The following is a 12464-nucleotide window of genomic DNA, read 5'->3' on the forward strand; positions in this document are numbered from 1 at the left end:
CTGGATTATGTGAGATCAGGGCTCTGTGGGACAAAATCATCCCAGCACTCCTTGTTCTTAATGACATTGGGTGAATGTTCAGTCCAGAAACCTGCTCAGATTATTCTGCACCCCAGTTCCTATGTTTTCATACACGGTTGAGTGGCTTGGCCTTGTTTCCGTGTGGAAGCTCTGGTTGTTTGGCTGCAGTTTTTCTGTGAGGACGACTTCTGGCTAGACTTTTCAGAACAGTAGATGGGCGTAGCTGGTCTCACTGGTTGATACCAGTCCATCAAAACTTGGCCACTGCTTGAAACAATGCTTTAAGAATTATCGTAACTGTTATTTTCATGATTTACCATTTCATCATTTTTATTTTCTTGTAGCTCTCTGTGTCCAAATAACACACACAAAAAAAGTTTCATACACCTCCATAAGTTGGAATAATAATGGATCTTGGAAATTTCCAATGCATTCATTTAAATTTTCCTTAAAGTTCAGTTTATGTTTTTAAACCGCTAAAAATAACAACAAAGATCCACACATTTTTGGTATTGCCATAATCAGACTGGCCTGAAGGATCCTGTTGACAAATCATTTTTACCACATAAAACTACAAATTGTCCCACAAAAAAATAACCCCTCACATGGCAATGCCAAATAAAAAATAACACCGTTATTGCTTTTTGAATAATAGGAAGGAAAATCCAATGCGCTAAAAACAAAAATTGTCTCTGTGATTAATGGGGTAAACACATATACGATACCAGAATGCGTCACACCATCATTACGCACATTAAAATGTCTGTTTTTGATCAAAGAATGTACAAGCCATCCACCAGCGCCAAGGTGACCCCCATGAATGGACCCTAACGCTAGTGACTCATCTCAAATGAATGTCAAGTCTACTGACACCTGCCGAGATGTGTTTGTGCGATTCGCAAGTATTGTGCAATTGTCCTATTCTATTTAATTGGACAGATGCACTATTCCTGCTCATCGCGTAGGACTAACGCTAATGAATGTATGTGCTCATCTCAGGATCTACTTCACTTTATCCACTGACTGTATTTTGTTTATCTTTTACAACCTCAATCTTGCTCCTGAGCATTCCCACGTGATCAGAGCCTCAAACCAGTTTGGTCTACTAAGTACTTTGCTGACATGAGTGCCCAGTGTTAGAATTGTAAAGCTGGACATTAAACAGGCTTCTCAATAAAATGAGATCTCTGATGCCTAAAAAGATCTGATTTCTTGCCAAACCATTTCCCACATTCTAAACATGAAAATGGCTTCTCCCCTGTGTGAATTCTCAGGTGTTCCACAAGACTTGACTTCCGACTAAAACACTTCTCACATTCGGGACATGAAAACGGTTTCTCCCCTGTGTGAGTTCTCTGATGTAATTTAAGATAGGATTGCTTGCTAAAGCATTTCTCACATTCTGAACATGAAAATGGCTTTTCCCCTCTATGAGTCCTTAGATGGTTCTCAAGATTTGATTTCTGACTGAAATACTTTCCACATTCAGAACATAAAAAAGGCTTCTCCACTGAGTGAGCTCTCTGATGTTTAACAAGACCCAAATTGTTGCTAAAACACCTTCCACATTCTAAACATGAAAATGGCTTCTCCCTTGCGTGAATGCTCTGATGAAGCACAAAATCTGAATTCTGGCTAAAGCATTTCCCACAATCTAAACATGAAAACGGCTTTTCCACCCTGTGAGTTTTTAGATGCACCACAAGACTTGATTTCTGTCTGAAATACTTCCCACATTCAGGACACGAAAACGGCTTCTCCCCTGTGTGAATTCTCTGATGTGATCTAACACTGGATTGCTGGGTAAAACATTTCCCACATTCTGAACATGAAAATGGTTTTTCCCCCCTGTGCGTTCTTAGATGGTGCTCAAGACACGATTTCCAACTGAAATACTTTCCACATTCAGGACATAAAAACGGCTTCTCCCCTGTGTGAATTCTCTGATGTTTAAGAAGGCCCGATTTGTTTCTAAAACATTTTCCACATTCAGAACATGGAAATGGCTTCTCCCCTGTGTGAGTTCTTAGATGATCTGTAAGTTTAGCGCTCTTGCTAAAACACTTTCCACATTCAGGACATGAAAATAGTCTCTCTCCCAATTCATTTCTTGGATAATCCACAGAAGTTGGTTTCTTACGAAGCCATGGCCATGGTTTCTCTTCTATGTGAATCACCTGATGCCTAACTAAATTAATTTCCCCCATAAAGGATTTCCCACATTCTGAACATGAAAATGGTATTTTATCTTTGTCAATTTTCTCGACCACAGAATTATTAGATTCTTTTTTAACTTGTTTTCCTTGTGGCACTATTTCTCCTTGACTATTTACACCTCGTTGTTTGCCCATCAATGATTGATTAGATGAAGTCTTCTTGTGACCGGCATTAGCCGTTGACAGATCTATAGTGGGAAGGACTAACAGTACAATAGGAATTAAGGTAATAGCTTGTGTAGTATTGTTATCTTCTACTTGATAAGATAATAAAGGCTGATGTCCATTGGAGTCTGTCATGCAGGTTTCATCTGGAAAAAATAAAGCCATTTTTGTATTAAATTATTTAGCCAAAGTAAAATGGACATGTAAAAATACAGGCGAATGGACAATTTCATTAAGTATATCATATGCACAGGTATAAAATTGAAGAGACAGAATAAAAAAAAATATATAAATACTCTTCAGAAATTCTGTCTGTAGAGGTTCCATAGAATAATGCTTTGCAGAGATACTGGCCGGTGGTTCTATATACTGTAATATGTCAGAATGGCAACAGACAGCAATGCTTCACAAAAATTCAATAAAACCCCATAAAATAGCAAATGCTGCATGGTAGATTAAAAAGAAGTAAAAGTCTTGGAATTGTGTAAATCACAGGAAGGATATACATGTTAACCCCTTAATCCCATGACGTACTATCCTGTCAAGGTGACCTGGGACTTACAGTAATTCCCAGTGACGGGATAGTACGTCATACGCGATCGGCCGCGCTCACGGGGAAAGCGCGGCCAATCGCGGCCGGGTGTCAGCTGCCTATCGCAGCTGACATCCGGCACTATGTGCCAGGAGTGGTCACGGACCACCCCTGGCACATTAACCCCCGGCACACCGCGATCAAACATGATCGCGGTGTGCTGGTGGTATAGGGAAGCATCACGCAGGGAGGGGCTCCCGGCGGGCTTCCCTGAGACCCCCGCAGCAACGCGATGTGATTGCGTTGCTGCGAGGGTCTCCTTTCCTCCCTCCCTGCAGCAGGCCCCTGATCCAATATAGCCGCGGCATCCGGGTCCTGCAGGGAGGGAGGTGGCTTCACAGAGCCTGCTCAGAGCAGGCGCTTGGTAAGCCTGCTGTTCTGTAAGGCAGATCGCTGATCTGACAGAGTGCTGTGCAAACTGTCAGATCAGCGATCTGTGATGTCCCCCCCTGGGACAAAGTAAAAAAGTTAAAAAAAAAAAAATTTCACATGTTTAAAAATTTTTTTAAAAAAATTCCTAAATAATGAAAAAAAATATATATATTATTCCCATAAATACATTTCTTTATCTAAATAAAAAAAAACAAACAATAAAAGTACACATATTTAGTATCGCCGCGTCCGTAACAACCCGACCTATAAAACTGGCCCACTAGTTAACCCCTTCAGTAAACACCGTAAGAAAAAAAAAAAAAAACGAGGCAAAACACAACGCTTTATTATCATACCGTCGAACAAAAAGTGGAATAACACGCGATCAAAAAGACAGATATAAATAACCATGGTACCGCTGAAAATGTCATCTTGTCCTGCAAAAAACGAGCCACCATACAGCATTATCAGCAAAAAAGTTAAAAAGTTATAGTCCTGAGAATAAAGCGATGCCAAAATCATTATTTTTTTCTATAAAATAGTTTTTATCGTATAAAAGCGCCAAAACATAAAAAATGATATAAATGAGGTATCGCTGTAATCGTACTGACCTGAAGAATAAAACTGCTTTATCAATTTTACCAAACGCGGAACGGTATAAACGCCTCCCCCAAAAGAAATTCATGAATAGCTGGTTTTTGATCATTCTGCCTCACAAAAATCGGAATAAAAAGCGATCAAAAAATGTCACGTGCCCGAAAATGCTACCAATAAAAACGTCAACTCGTCCCGCAAAAAACAAGACCTCACATAACTATGTGGACTCAAATATGGAAAAATTATAGCTCTCAAAATGTGGCAACGCAAAAAATATTTTTTGCAATAAAAAGCGTCTTTCAGTGTGTGACGGCTGCCAATCATAAAAATCCGCTAAAAAACCCACTATAAAAGTAAATCAAACCCCCCTTCATCGCCCCCTTAGTTAGGGAAAAATTAAAAAATCAAAACAATGTATTTATTTCCATTTTCCCATTAGGGTTAGGGTCAGGGTTAGGGCTACAGTTAAGGTTGGGGCTAAAGTTAGGGTTAGGATTACATTTACGGTTGGGAATAGGGATGGGATTAGGGTTAGGGGTGTGTCTGGGTTAGAGGTGTGGTTAGGGTTACCATTGGGATTAGGGTTAGGGGTGTGTTTGGATTAGGGTTCCCCCCCAACATATGGGGTATCAGCGTACTCAGGACAAATTGGACAACAACTTTTGGGGTCCAATTTCTCCTGTTACCCTTGGGAAAATACAAAACTTGGGGTTAAAAATAATTTTTGTGGGAAAAAAATATTTTTTATTTTCACGGCTCTGCGTTATAAACTGCAGTGAAACACTTGGGGGTTCTAAGTTCTCACGACACATCTAGATAAGTTCCTTGGGGGGTCTAGTTTCCAATATGTGGTCACTTGTGGGAGGTTTCTACTGTTTAGGTACATTAGGGGCTCTGCAAACGCAATGTGACGTCTGCAGACCATTCCATCTAAGTCTGCATTCCAAATGGCGCTCCTTCCCTTCCGAGCCCTCCCATGCGCCCAAACTGTGGTCCCCCCCACACATGGGGTATCAGCGTACTCAGGACGAATTGGACAACAATTTTTGGGGTCCAATTTCTCCTGTTACCCTCGGGAAAATACAAAACTGGGGGCTAAAAAATAATTTTTGTGGGGAAAAAAAAGATTTTTTATTTTTACGGTTCTGCATTATAAACTTCTGTGAAACACTTGGTGGGTCAAAGTGCTCACCACACCTCTAGATAAGTTCCTTAGGGGGGTCTACTTTCCAAAATGGTGTCACTTGTGGGGGATTTCAATGTTTAGGCACATCAGTGGCTCTCCAAACGTAACATGGCGTCCCATCTCAATTCCAGTCAATTTTGCATTGAAAAGTCAAACGGCGCGCTCCTTCCCTTCCGAGCTCTGCCATGCGCCCAAACAGTGGTTTACCCCCACATATGGGGTATCGGCGTACTCAGAAAAAATGGCACAACAACTTTTGGGGTCCAATTTCTTCTCTTACCCTTGGTAAAATAAAACAAATTGGAGCTGAAGTAAATTTTTGGTGAAAAAAAGTTAAATGTTCATATTTATTTAAACATTCCAAAAATTCCTGTGAAACACCTGAAGGGTTAATAAACTTCTTGAATGTGGTTTTGAGCACCTTGAGGGGTGCAGTTTTTAGAATGGTGTCACACTTGGGTATTTTCTATCATATAGACCCCTCAAAATGACTTCAAATGTGATGTGGTCCCTAAAATATATTGGTGTTGTAAAAATGAGAAATTGCTGGTCAACTTTTAACCCTTGTAACTCCCTAACAAAAAAATTTTTGGTTCCAAAATTATGCTGATGTAAAGTAGACATGTGGGAAATGTTACTTATTAATTATTTTACATGACATATCTCTGTGATTTAAGGGCATAAAAATTCAAAGTTGGAAAATTGCGAAATTTTCAAAATTTTCGCCAAATTTCCATTTTTTTCACAAATAAACGCAAGTTATATCAAAGAAATTTTACCACTATCATGAAGTACAATATGTCATGTGAAAACAAGTTCAGAATCGCCAAGATCCGTTAAAGCGTTCCAGAGTTATAACCTCATAAAGGGACAGTGGTCAGAATTGTAAAAATTGGCCCGGTCATTAACGTGCAAACCACCCTTGGGGCTTAAGGGGTTAAAACCAACATTTTTAATTTTTCTGATGAGACTCTGAGGCTTGCAATGAAGACCAAAAGCAATAAAAAAAGGATTTGGGGGTATGTCAAAAGCAAAAGAAAAGTAAAAGATGCTATAGGATTTTTACACAATGAAAATGATGTTGAGAAGGCAGAACATTTAAATTCCTATTTTACCTGTGGTTTCTAAGAAAGCAAAAGTAACATCAACTGATCTTCACGGTGAAATCGAAGGAATAACAGAATTCACACGATCCATAAAGAGAAAGATGGTGAGGGAAAACTTAGCTAATTTACATCTCGTGTTCCAGATGAATTACATCCTAGGGTACTGAAAGAATTAGCAGAGGAAATTGCAGAACCACTAGCCAGAATCTTAGAAAATTCCTGGACAACTGGAGAAGTCACAGAAGATTGGAGAAGGGCAAATGTTGTCCTCATCTTCAAAAAGGAAAGGAGATGGAGCCAGGAAATTACAGGCCAGTGAGCCTTACTTCTATACCAGGAAAGATCTTTGAACAAATTATTAAACAGCATGTATGTGTCATGAGGCTACCGCGACAGAGAGGTTCCAGAGAACCGCAGCGCTCTGGGCCTCGTTCACACGATGAACAGAAGCTCTTCTCCTGAATTCTGACCTGGCTGTCTTGTGCCAGCAGGGCAGCAGTTAAACCTTGTTATTGAAGTTACTGAGAGCTTTGTCTCTCAGCTGATTTGGATTTGGTAATCTCCGCTCCTATATAGACTCAGCTTTGTCTACAACTGTTGTCAGTGATCAGTTCTGCTGCCTGGCTTGGAGTGAGAAGGAGCGTGGTATTAGGAGCTTGGAGGTTTATTTACAGAGATTGGTGTCTGCTGTTTTGGTTGCATGTTAAACCTGTTTTCCTTCCTAGTTTTTTCCTTCTATTCCCTTCTCTGTGTTTCCTCTGTGGTTGTGTGAGCATTTGGTGAGTTTGAGACTTTTAGTTACCTTGTCTGTATACCCTGTTTAATTGTCATATTTATACACTGGTGCAGTCCACCTCCCTGATAGGGCCTGCACAGGAGAAAGGGATACGGTTGCGGCTCAGGCCTCCTAACCATTATAGGTACCCCGAGATAAGGGAAAGTCAGGGCCCCATTATAGTGGCAGGGACAGGTGCGGGTCCCAGTGACAGTATGTAAGTACTTGGAAAAGAATACATTAGTTAACCAGAGCCAGCATGGTTTTGTAGCAAACAAGTCATGCCAGACTAATCTAATTTCCTTCTATGGTGGAATCACTGAATGGGTGGATCAGGGAAATACAGTAGATATAGTATATCTCGACTTCAGCAAAGCATTTGATAAAAGTATCATAATATCCTTATTGAAAAAATTACCAAGTATGGGATTGACAAGGCTATGGTTAGGTGAAGTCATAACTGGCTCAGCGATCGTATTCAAAGAGCGGTAATAAATGGTTGCACATCCAATTGGAAGAGTTTTTCAAGTGGGGTACCACTAGCCTCTGTCAGGCCATGTGCACACGTTCAGTATTTTTCGCGTTTTTTCGCTATAAAAACGCGATAAAAACACTTACATATGCCTCCTATTATTTACAGTCTATTCCGCATTTCTTGTGCAAATGTTGCTTTTTTTTTCCGCGAAAAAATCGCATTGCGGAAAAAAAAGCAACATGTTCATTAAATTTGCGGAATTGCGGGGATTCCGCACACCTAGGAATGCATTGATCTGCTTACTTTCCGTATGGGGCTGTGCACACCATGCGGGAAGTAAGCAGATTATGTGCGGTTGGTACCCAGGGTGGAGGAGAGGAGACTCTCCTCCATGGACTGGGCACCATATAATTGGTAAAAAAAAAAAAGAATTAAAATAAAAAATAGTGATATACTCACCCTCTGATGGCCCCGGAGTCTTCCCGCCTCTCATCGGTGCACATTGCCGCTTCCGTTCCTGTAGATGGTGTGTGAAGGATCTGCGATGACGTCGCCGTTTTGTGATTGGTCGCGTGACCGCTCATGTGACCGTGACATCATCGAAGGTCCTGCACACACACACCATCTATAGGAACGGACGCCGCTGAGGAGATCGGCTGTCTGCAGGTAAGTATAACCAGTTTTTTTAATTTTTTTTAATTATTTTTAAACATTCCATCTTTTACTATTGATGCTGCATAGGCAGCATCTATAGTAAAAAGTTGGTCACACTTGTCAAACACTATGTTTGACAAGTGTGACCAACCTGTCAGTCAGTTTAGAACTTTAGCATTCTGCAAGCTAATTTCACTTGCAAAATGCTAAAAAAAAACGCAAAAAAAACAGGAAAAAAACGCAAAAAAAAAAAATGCGGATTTCTTGCAGAAAATTTCCGGTTTTCTTCAGGAAATTTCTGCAAGAATTCCGGATGTGTGCACATACCCTCAGTGTTGTTCAACATTTTTATAAATGGTCTAGATAAGGGAACTGAAGGTAATCAAATTTGCAGACAATGCAAAGCTAGAAGGGATAGCTAAAGGTACCGTCACACTGAAGGATATCGATAGTGATCCGTGACGTTGCAGCGTCCTGGATAGCGATATCGTTCAGTTTGACAGGCAGCAGCGATCAGGATCCTGCTGTGCCATCGTTGGTCGGAGCAGAAAGTCCAGAACTTTATTTCGTCACTGGATCTCCCGCAGACATCGTTGAATCGGCGTGTGTGACGCCGATTCAGCGATGTCTTCACTGGTAACCAGGGTAAACATCGGGTTACTAAGCCAGGGCCGCGCTTAGTAACCCGATGTTTACCCTGGTTACCAGCGTAAACGTAAAAAAACAAACTAACACTACATACTTCCATTCCGGTGTCTGTCCCCCGGCGCTGTGCTTCTCTGCACTGACTGAGCGCCAGCCGGAAAGCACAGCGGTGACGTCAGCGCTGTGCTCTGCTTTCTGGCTGGCGCTTACACAGTGCAGAGAAGCACAGCGCCGGGGGACAGACACCGGAATGTAAGTATGTAGTGTTTTTTTTTTTTTTACGTTTACGCTGGTAACCAGGGTAAACATCGGGTTACTAAGCGCGGCCCTGCGCTTAGTAACCCGATGTTTACCCTGGTTACACTTGAAGAAATTGCTGAATCGGTGTCACACACGCCAATTCAGCGATGTCTGTGGGAGTCCAGTGACGAAATAAAGTTCTGGACTTTCTGCTCCGACCAACGATGGCACAGCAGGATCCTGATCGCTGCTGCCTGTCAAACTCAACAATATCGCTAGCCAGGACGCTGCAACGTCACGGATCGCTAGCGATATCGTTCAGTGTGACGGTACCTTAAGAAAAGCAAAAATTATATCTGCAGAATGGGAGGAATAGAACTAAGCAACAGCACGTGTGAAAAAGACTTGGGTATACTAATAGATCACAGACTGCACATGAGTCAACAGTGTGATGCAGCAGCAAAAAAAGGCAAACGCAGTTCTAGGATGTATTAAGAGAAGCATAGAGTCTAGATCATGTGAAGTGAAGTAATTATCCCCCTCTTCTCCTCCTTAGGCCTCATCTGGAATACTGTGTCCAATTATGGGCACCACATTTTAAAAATATATAGAAAAACCGGAGAAAGTTCAGAGAAGAGCTATAAGGATGGTGAGCCGACTTCAAACTATGTCCTACGAGGAACACATTTCCATGTGGGCAACATTCTATGTGGGCAAATTTCCATGTGGCCAATTTTCCTGTGAGCATTCATCGCTGTGGACTTTTTTCTGTGGCCATTTGTCTTTTGGGCATTTTTCATGGAACCAAGTAAACTGGTCCCAGTCCAAGGTCACAAGTCCAAAAAAGTAGAGGATCAAGACAAAGGGGCTAGCAAACAAGTAGTCAAAAGGCAAAGTTCAGTGGTCAGGCAGCAAAAGAGCAGAACACAGAAGCACAAGGTACACACACCACCGAGCAAAGCTACAATTGGCAATTGTTAGACATTGCCAGCAGCTAAATAGCCAGGCAATCACCGTAAAAGGGTGATATCTAGAGGAAGTGCAGCACACCGAGCCTGTGATTGGTCTGCTGGGCAATCCTTAACCCTCTCAAGACGAAGCCCTTTTTTGTTTTTGCGTTTTCGTTTTTCGCTTCCCTCCTTCCCAGAGCCATAACTGTTTTATTTTTTTTTGGCCATGTGAGGGCTTATTTTTTGCGGGACAAGTTGTACTTTTGAACGACACCATTGGTTTTACCATGTCTTGTACTAGAAAACGGGAAAAAATTCCAAGTGTGGTGAAATTGCAAAAAAAGTGCAATCTCACACTTGTTTTTTGTTTGGCTTTTTTGCTAGGTTCACTAAATGCTAAAACTGACCTGTCATTATGATTCCCCAGGTCAGTACGAGTTCATAGACACCTAACATGTCCAAGTTATTTTTTATCTAAGTGGTGAAAAAAATTTCCAAACTTTGCTAAAAAACAAATAAAAATAATTGTGCCATTTTCCGATACCCGTAGCTTTTCCATTTTTGGGGTGGGGTGAGGGCTTATTTTTTGCGTGCCGAGCTGACGTTTTTATTGATACCTCGTTTGTGCAGATACGTTCTTTTGATCGCCCGTTATTGCATTTTAAAGCAATGTCGCAGCGACCAAAAAAACGTAATTCTGGCGTTTTGAATTTTTTTCTTGCTACGCCGTTTAGCGATCAGGTTAATCCTTTTTTTTAATTGATAGATTGGGCGATTCTGAAAGCGGCGATACCAAATATGTGTATTTTTGATTTTTTTTTTATTGTTTAATTTTGAATGGGGCAAAAGGGGGGTGATTTAAACTTTTATATTTTTTTTATTTTTTAAAACATTTTTTTTAAACTTTTAATAATAATAATAATAATAATTTTTATTTATATAGCGCCAACATATTCCGCAGCGCTTTACAAATTATAGAGGGGACTTGTACATACAATAGACATTACAGCATAACAGAAATACAGTTCAAAACAGATACCAAGAGGAGTGAGGGCCCTGCTCGTAAGCTTACAAACTATGAGGAAAAGGGGAGACACGAGAGGTGGATGGTAACAATTGCTATAGTTATTCGGACCAGCCATAGTGTAAGGCTTGGGTGTTCATGTAAAGCTGCATGAACCAGTTAATTAATTTTTTTTTTTTTTTTAATATAGGCCACACAGGGATCGTTAGGTTAATGCATTGAGGCGGTAGGCCAGTCTGAACAAATGAGTTTTTAGGGCACGCTTAAAACTGTGGGGATTGGGGATTAATCGTATTATCCTAGGTAGTGCATTCCAAAGAATCGGCGCAGCACGTGTAAAGTCTTGGAGACGGGAGTGGGAGGTTCTGATTATTGAGGATGCTAACCTGAGGTCATCAGCGGAGCGGAGGGCACGGGTAGGGTGGTAGACTGAGACCAGAGAAAAGATGTAGGGTGGTGCTGAGCCATGGAGAGCTTTGTGGATGAGGGTAGTAGTTTTGTACTGGATTCTTGAGTGGATGGGTAACCAGTGTAATGACTGGCACAAGGTAGAGGCATCGGTGTAACGGTTGGTGAGGAATATGATCCTGGCAGCAGCATTCAGGACAGATTGGAGCGGGGAGAGTTTGGTAAGAGGGAGGCCGATTAGTAGAGAGTTACAATAGTCCAGACGAGAATGAATAAGTGAAACAGTCAGAGTTTTTGCAGAGTCGAAAGTAAGAAAAGGGCGAATTCTAGAAATGTTTTTGAGATGCAGGTAAGAAGAGCGAGCCAGTGATCGGATGTGGGGGGTGAATGAAAGGTCAGAATCAAGGATGACCCCAAGGCAGCGGGCATGTTGCTTTGGAGTAATGGTGGAACCGCAAACGGAGATGGCAATGTCAGGCAAAGGTAGGTTAGTAGAGGGAGAAAACACGAGGAGTTCAGTTTTTGACAGGTTTAGTTTCAGATAGAGGGAGGACATGATGCTAGAGACAGCGGTAACTTTTGCCATGCTTCAATAGCCTCCATGGGAGACTAGAAGCTGGCACCACTCGATCGGCTCTGCTACATAGGAGCGATCATCAGATCGCTCCCATGCAGCTGAATTACAGGCTTGCTATGTGCAAATTGCCTCTTCTGAGAAAAAGAGGACTTAAACCCTATAGCGCCACCTGTTGGAAGTAGCGATCCCACAAGTCACAATCAACCCTCTAACGAGTCGTGCAATATGACTTAGGATAAAAGCCAAATTAGTATCTCAATTCGCAGACACGGTGTTTCGGGCTGTTGGCCTTCGTCAGTGCGAAGCATGAGAACTGATTTGGCTAGGTGAGAGGCTTTGCACTGGGGTCTAAGGGGAAAGGTTTCTCCTTATGGAGAGAGACATGCCATCTCTGGCTTGTCAAGGTAAGGAGGCTTATTCGCCGTGCAATGCTCCTCTGGGAAATATAATATGCAAATTGC

The 12464-nt window shown here is 41.6% G+C and overlaps 1 pseudogene; it reads right to left on the bottom strand.

The window, feature by feature from the left end:
* The window catches only part of LOC138637641 (zinc finger protein 91-like), a 79611-nt pseudogene that overhangs the window by 26249 nt on the left and 40898 nt on the right, over window positions 1-12464 (bottom strand).

This window comes from Ranitomeya imitator, chromosome 5 (assembly GCF_032444005.1).
Source record: "Ranitomeya imitator isolate aRanImi1 chromosome 5, aRanImi1.pri, whole genome shotgun sequence".
Taxonomy (NCBI): Eukaryota; Metazoa; Chordata; class Amphibia; order Anura; family Dendrobatidae; genus Ranitomeya; species Ranitomeya imitator.